Genomic DNA, 8,346 nt, shown 5'->3' with positions numbered 1-8,346 from the left:
CACAGAGCAAATGAAGACAAAAGTGGATGGTGAATATCCTTTATATTGTCTCTATTGTTGGGGGATTGTGTGTGTGTGTGTGTGTGTGTGTGTGTGTGTGTGTGTGTTTATGAGTTTAATGTGGACTTCATTGAGTTGATCTTTTGATAGTTTGAAACCTGGATAATTTCACTGTTAAAGTTTTAATAAACTTGAAATGAGAAAAAAAATCTTAACACAAAATTTGTCAAGCACTTTAACAAGCATAATTTAGTACCTTGATCTTTTTGTTTTCCTCTTTAAATTTATAATTTACAAATTACAGAAGAAAAAATAAAAACAGATCCAAATGGAAGAAGTGCCTGCCAAAATGTGATCTATTAAGCACTGTTTTCCTTCAAATTCCTGCAAACTCAGGAAATGCTTAACTGTCCACCTCAGACTCTAGTGGATTTTCCCTCCTTCAGGTAACACTTTTGCCCTTGCTTTCCTGTAGTGCTTTTTGCCTTTCCACTGAATTTCTCAAAATGTACTCCTTTAGCCTGGCTTTGTGTCTGCAGGTCTGCCTGGACGTGAGCTCCTAGATGCTCATCTTGGTCTAGGATACACAGAATGGACCAAAGGGGACACTAACTGGATCACTGAGGCAAGAGAAACGGAGGGTCCCAGCTGGGACCACAGTGGCAGGAATACAAGGAGCGAAGCCCACAGATATTTGACTGCTAATAGGAAACTGACTTTGCGGTTTTATACTAGTAACTGTGATGCAATTAGAGACTAATTAGAAACTGTGGGTGATGAAAGACAGGAAAAAAGTTGTGGTGAATCCAGGGCATGGACCAGACAGTGAGCCATATAGTCACCATGAGTCATCAATTTTATCGCTACAGTTTTAAAAGGGTAAGTTTAAAATGGGACAGAATTGAGAAACTATATCATTCAGTTGGGACCAGTACTGCGTTGGTAGGAAAAGATTCTTGTCAAATCTGGATTGGTTTTGGGGGGTTAGATTCATTTGAAGAGGGTACTCCAACCGCAAGAAGCTCAAAGAGATACAGGAGTATAGGGCTCAGAGACACAAGGTTTGAAAGCAAGATCCTTGTCTCAACTTTGAACAGTGAGACACTTTGCCTTTGTCCTTTCATGGAATCCTAAACCTTTGCAGGGAACACAATTTTTCAGTTTGTATCTCATGAAATTACAAACTCTATTTAATGTAAAATAGATGATAAAAAATATTTGATAAATTACCCTTGATAGACAAGAGTTATTGTTGCTATTTGGTTGATAGTCATCTCTCTCATGTAAAATTTTGTTGACTTGGGAAGGAAAGTCCAGGCTCAAGAGCCACTTGACACATAGAGACATTACAGACAACCAGCATAGCATGTTTACTTAGTCACTGGTGTGTGGCATGACCATTCCTGCTGCATGTGGGTGAACAATTCTGCATTTGATCCAACCATTCAAAGGACCCTTAAGGCAGAAAAGAAACTCATTGACTGAGTCCAGTAAAATGAAAGGCTTTAAGGTCAGAAGAGATTAATTAGTACTGTAAACATGGGACACTAAGTGCTATATACATTGTAGATATTATTCTTTTTAGCCTCTCGCTGAAATCAGTAGGTTTGGTTAATAGGTCAATGATTAGCTTCCTTCACAGGTAGGAAAACTGAGGCTCACAAACTTTCAGTAACTCGCTGAGGTTCACACAGGCTGTGCGTGGTAGAGTTAAGCCTTGGACTGTGTGTTCAGAATCTGATCCTTGGCCAGTCTCATCCTGATGTCTGCCCTGCCTAGATGAAAGACAGTGGTATGGAAATGATGGCCAGCAACAGACCTAAAATGTTAACTTGAAACAGCTAATGAGCCACAGAGTTGAGCCTACTTCCAAGAACTCACAACTGGATGAAGGTAAAGAAAGGAGCCAGAGTTGTCCACCTTGCTGTTGAAGCCAACCAAAGCCACCCAAGGAAAGCCACTTGTCCATGAACAGATCTTTCTGTTTTTGTTTTCCTCTTTACCTGCTAATGAAAATAATTTGGAAAACTTTGAATGCGTTGAATAAAATCAGAAGAGATCTAACCTCCTATAAGACTTTTAGCTCATAAAATTACCTACTCCTAGTAGTCCTGCAGTGGCAGTAGAAAAGTAGCCAAGCTGAATATGAGACAAGAGCTGCTAGAGAGGAGATAGGGATAAGGAGATCTAGCAAGGCCATGACTGGGTGCCAATTCTGACTTCCCACTGGGCCTAAAAAGGCAAATCACTTTTGTATGTGCTTAATCCTTTTAAACTGAGTTGCAGGTAACTTTCCACTGGCTATAAGTGGTCCAGTTATTTTTTTTAATGAATGATACAAAAAATGAAAATATATCTGAAATGGAACAGAGGAGAATTACCATAGACTGAACAAAGTAGCCTAATAAAGAGGGTTGATAGCCATCTTGTATTAGAGATTAAGAATTTTGTAATTAAAGAAGTGTCTGATTTTATAGACTCAGAAAATAAAATATGCAGTGGGCCTTTGACATACAAACAATCTTTCTGGAGGGCTGGCTGTAACTCAAGTTGGTATAAGGCAAGACTGTTTCTCCTATAAGGCATAATAGAAATACCCATAATGCACTTTGAAATTCCCAAAGCACATTTAACTAAACTTCTCACAATAAAAGTTTTATAATGTGCAAATTTACCAGAACACCAGTAATTTTCCTTGTGTGTTCACCAAAAAGTTATAAAATGTGGCCAGTTTACCAGAAACAATAATTCCCTGCTGTACTTACCATTCACGTTGACATCTGTGGCCTGTAGGAAGCGGGGATGCTATGGAAGGTGGTTCCTGTCTAGAAGGACAATCCCTTTCATAAAAACAGCAGGAATCTGGCTCTCTGATGCCCTTTCTCTCCTTGGGAGAGTCTGGAGCCACTAGGACCTGCTTCTGGTTCACTAGGTCTCAACTGTTCCAAAATTGTGTGTTTCTGTCTCTTCTTGAACACTGTTCTGTAATATCACATGACATGACATTGTCGTTAAGCAAGTAAATGCAACAGTTGTCTGGGTGAGTCTTCTCTACAAATGTCTGTAGTCCTGTCCAGTGTTTCAGGATTTCCTTTATTTCAGAAGAACTTTGGTGTGCTGGTTCTTGATCCTCCTCCTCCTCTTCAGAAAGAGTCTGTCTGCTTGGCTGCCACTCTGCTGCTCAGCCAGGAGTTGCTGAACTTCCTCTGTGGACAGATCTTCTCAGTGTTGCTCCACCAGCTCCTCACCATCACCACTGTCCACCTGCAAGCCTATGGACTCTGCCGTAGTGACAAGGTCATAAACTACAGAGTCAACTGAAGGTTCAGGCTTTTCTACACAGTCTTCAAAGTCTCTCTCTTGTATAATTTTAGGGCCCACTTTCTTCAGGCATATCTCACTGTCCTCAGAGACATTGTCCCAGGATTTATCAATGAATGCCACAAAGGAAAGGATTTTGTAATATTTTTTAGAACTGTTTAATGGCTAAATCTGTATCTGAGACTTCCCGGAAGCTTTCAAGAGCAATTCCTTCATGTAGAGCTTCTTAAAGTTAGCTACGACTTGCTGGTCCACAGGCTACAGCAAGAGGGGGTATTAGGTGGGAGGAACTTGACTCAGAACTATGGGAATTCTTCACCCAGTTCTTCTTCCAAGGATGGGAGACAGCTCAGCAAGACACTGTACCAAATAAATAAATACATAAATAATTCTTCCAAATCTCATGGGTAAGCAGGAACATTGTCCGTGATGAGGAGACTCGAGTGATACACCTTTGTCTTCTAGATATTTATTAACAGTAGGACAGAAAGCCTCTCTAATCCACTCAGGAAAAGCACTCTTATTGCTCAGACTTTGTAGCCTCTCTCTGTATGATTCCTGCCCTATCCTTCAGGATTTCATGTTCTCTGAACACTCGAGGGGTATCAGAGTGAGAAACCAACAGAGGGTTCACCTCCCAGTCATCCCTCCCACTGGCACGTAGAAACAATGTTAGCTGTCCTTCGTGGGCTGTGGCCTGGTGTTTTCTTCTCTTCTTAGGTAATGTATCTTCTGGGCATTTTGTTCCAGAAAATTCAGTTTCATCACAGGTGAAACTTTATAAGAGCAAAACTATCATTATTTCAATGTGTTCTATGCAATTTTCAGCAGCCCTTTAACAGGATTGGCTGCTTCACCATGGATTAGCCTTTATGAGACATGCATTTATAACCCTAGCTTTTTCACAAGTTATAAACTCAGATAGGCTATAATCTGCTGTCTGCCTTTTGTTTCTCCACACTAATAATGGCCTTTCTACGACATCTGACACTATTGATCATGACTTACTAATCTGAGTAACACCTGTAGCAGCACTAGCTTCCTTATACAAATATTTTCTCTGTGAGATTTAAAGATGGTAGATTTTTTAAAATTAATTTTATTGAGAAAAAAATTGCAATGTGACAGCTTCAAAACAGGCTGGCAGGAGAGTTACAACAATTAACACATTGCATAACAAGACACAAAGATGGTAGATTTTGACATGTACATACTAGCAAGATCAGTCGCATGAATGCCACTGTCATGTTTTTCCACAATTTCCTTCTTCTCCTTTACATCGTGAGTGTTGGGCATCATGTCCTGCAACAGGAAAGCTGACCCCCTTCCTTCTTCTCACTCCTGCCTCCCTAACTTGGGGAATCAGTTTATTAGTTAAGACAGCTTCATCTCTTTTCCTGTAATACTTATGTACATCTTCATTTTTAAAATGCTTCAAAAATGTAATACATACTCAGGAACACAAGGGTTGCATGATATGAGGAAACCGATCTAGCACAGTGTACCGCATTATACAGAATGGAAGAAAAAGCCAAATGATCTCAGTTGAACCAGAACAAGCATTTGGCAAACTGCAACTCCCTTTTATAATAAAAGCACACAAAAGACAAGAAAAAGAAGGACATTTCCTCGATACTATACAGATAATTCATGAAGAACTCACGTTAACATCAAACTTATTGGTGACAGCCTAAAGACTCCCCCCCCCCCGGCCCCCACCCCGTGGCTATGGACAAGAAAAGGCTGCCTGTTTTCATCCGGGATATTCAATTTTTGCTGCACGTTCTAGGCAGAGAGTGGAATGAAATACTGATAAATGCGACAACATGCCTGAGTCTTGAAAGTATTGTATTAAATTGTTTAAGCAACTTGCTGTTATGCTAACAAATTCCTAAAATGGTCAACTTATAAAGGGAAAAGGCTTATTTTGGCTCACAATTTGGGACGTGTGGTTGATTGATCCTATTGCTTTTGGGACTGCAGCACAGCATGGCGGGAGGAAAGTGTCAGAGCAGAGCTGTGCATCCGATGGCTGGGGAGCGGGAGGAAGAGGGCTGGAGCCCACAGGCCCTTCTGGTCCTTTTTAATTCCTTCAAGGACTAAAAAGCCTCGCCCTGGTCACACTCTCCCAGTTTCTACTACCCGCCTGTGGCTCCAGGTTGGAGCTTTCATGTGCAGGGATTCCAGATCCATGTCACATTACCAGCGCAACAGTGCACATGCAAAGCATCACAGACTGCGCCATTCCACCAGACTCGACAAATCCAGTGCGACGCCGTACAGACTCGTGGATTGCTGAGGAGGAGGGGCAGGGCGCTAGGAAGACACCCCTTAATGGATAAAGAGTTCGTACTTGGAGTGAAGAAAATGGCTTAAGACAAAAGATACTAGGGTTTTTGTTTTGTTTTTTTGTATTTAAGACAGGGTTACAAGGTGTACAGGGTCTTACTGCGTAAATCAGACTCGTAGTGATCCTCCTGTTTACAGCCTCCCAAGTGCTGGGATTACAGGCTCTCTCCACCATGCTCGAACTCAATCGCTGTCTCAGCAGCCTCTGGGAAGGAGCTGGCAGGCAGGCCTGAGGATCAAACTTCCGGCTCCTGCCTCTGCCTAAACAGGCGCTTTAATCCGCTGAGCTATTGGCTGGCCCTTAAAAGACACTAGTTTGCAACCTGGAGAATACACTAAATTGTTCACTTTAAAAATTGTCAGGGGGCCAGGGTGGTGGCTGAGTGGAATAAGTGCTTGCTTGGCAAGCACAAGGTCCTGAGTTTTATCCCTGGTACCACCAAAACAAACAAACAAACAAACAAACAAACAAACAAACAAAATTGTCGAAGGCCTGCCACGCCAGCCCCGCCCCTGGGGTGCGCTAAGACATTGAGACTGGGCGTGGTGGTGCGCACCTGTAATCCCAGCTCTTGGGAGGCTGTAAACAGGCGGATCACTAAGAGTCCGAACTAGTAGTGAGACCCTGAAAATCCTGTAGACTCTTCCCTAAAACACACTAAAGAAAAAGAAAAGAAATAAAGAAAAAAAATTGTCGATCTTATATACCATGTGGCTTTCACCCCCTAATATGTATGTCCTGGAGACAGTGACCGCTGTCAGAGGGCCAGCCTCAAGGGGGGTAAGTACGCTGGGCAGCTGGCCTTTTCACTCTCTGTTAGCCGCTTACACGTCTGTGATTCCCTGTCTTTTGAGAACCCAGACCAGCTCTAGCTCTTCCCACAGGATTCAGTAGCCAAAACAGCTGAACTCAGGGCGGCCTGAGCACAATTCTGCGCTCGGAGCGGTCGCTCGGTCTTAGGCGACGTAGTTAAGCCGCCTCCTGGTGGTAGTTTTGTAAATTGCAGCAAGCCGCCTCTGCGTTTCTTCCTCATATTGAAACGGCTCGAGGTCATGAATACAGAGATCAGTATCACTCCTTTTCGATATACCGAGAAGCCCTGTTTTGTTTTTGTTTTATCTCGGACTTCTAGGAAACAGAGCCTGAAGCAAAAATGCATACGGTAAGTCCTTATGGGGAAAGACAACCCAAGAGAGGCAGAATAGGGTAAGGGCAAGCAAGTCCCGGAGACTGGGGACCCAGGCCTGCCGGAGCTTTGGGGTCAGCAGGGCACCCTCCGAGAGGCGGGGGGGGGGGGGGGACCCCTGGGGGCACCCAAAGAGCAGAGGTGTCCCCGGGGGTGTCCCCAGGAGGGGAGTCCCCAGGAGGGGCAGGGCTTGATGACTGATGGGCGGACCCTCTTAGGTCCAACACAGAGCCTGCTGGAGGGAACCTAGGAGCCCGATTAACCTGCTCTGGCCTGGTGCCCTACTTGGCCACCACTTCTGTTGGTGGTGGATTCTCCCCAGCAAGAACACTGTGGCCACAACAGCTCTTCTAGAAAATAGCCCTCGGAAGTGAGCCGCGGGAAGTCAGCCAGTTGGGCAGCGTCTGCTGAAGACTCTCAGGGTTTAGCTAGCTGTTGCGCTTTGCCATTTGGTCACATTTGCAAGACGGGATACAGTTCCGCAATGCTTTTCTTTGAGGAATTGACCGGTTCCCGGAAGATACCCATTTCCTGTCACCTTTACAAATCCTCAGTGAGGTAAACCAGGCAAATTATGATTGCAAGATTTCCATCTTACGCAAGCATTAAAGCCAGGCCTCATCTTTAAGAATATAGATGAAGCAGGTCCACTTATCTCGTCATTCTGAAAATACAGAGGTCGCTCTACTCCTCAGGGGCATTCTGCATTCTGCACATGGGGTGATTCCATGTCTGTTTTACAGAAAGAGAACGCACTAGGCAATACCTTTCCCGCTCACTGCTTCCATCTTGGCCCCTCCCCCAGCCAGATCAGAATGTTTTGGTAAAAACAGCAACATGAACAAAATACTAAAATGTATCCTTTTGAAATGAAGCATATTTTTATGAGCATATGATGTCTGCAGTACTTAATGATCATGTTCAGCGTGGAGAGCCTTAGGTGTGTGTAACACATTTAGTTACATTTTCTTTCTTTCCCCTTCTACTTTCCCCACCTCTTGGTCTCCTTCGAGCTTGAAAAAGGTCTTTTCCCTGTTTCCTACTATCTTTTACTTTATTCTTTAATTATATGTTGGGTTTCTTATTATTATTATGTTATTTATTTATTTATTTTTATGTATTTACTGCAATACTTCTTAAGAGTAAAAATTGTTCTTTTTTATGTATTTAGTAGAAGGTATACAGTGTCCACTACACAGATCAGACTCATAGCAATCCTCCTGTTTTCAGCCTCCCAAGTTCTGGGATTAGAGGTGCATGCCGCCATGCTCAGTCTCAGTTGTTGTCTCAGCGCACCCCAGGAACAAGGCCAGCATGGCACGCCACAGATCCCCAGTCCCTATGTCTGCCTAAGCAGGTGCTTTAATCCACTGAGCTATCTGGCCAGCCCTTTATAAGAGTAAAAATTGGAAGTCACCCAAATATATATCCTCAACAAGTTTGGTTATGCATATACATACAATTTATAGACAATCAATTTGAATAGATA

General features: G+C 43.1%; 1 pseudogene; it reads left to right on the top strand.

The window, feature by feature from the left end:
* The window catches only part of LOC101591550, a 6,654-nt pseudogene extending 3,333 nt beyond the window's left edge, over nt 1-3,321 (top strand).
* The last annotated feature ends 5,025 nt before the right edge of the window (nt 3,322-8,346 follow it).

Source organism: Octodon degus, unplaced genomic scaffold (genome assembly GCF_000260255.1).
Source record: "Octodon degus isolate 3935 unplaced genomic scaffold, OctDeg1.0 scaffold00091, whole genome shotgun sequence".
Taxonomy (NCBI): domain Eukaryota; kingdom Metazoa; phylum Chordata; class Mammalia; order Rodentia; family Octodontidae; genus Octodon; species Octodon degus.
The sequence above is the reverse complement of the archived record's forward strand: the minus strand, read 5'-3'. Positions and strand labels throughout refer to the sequence as shown.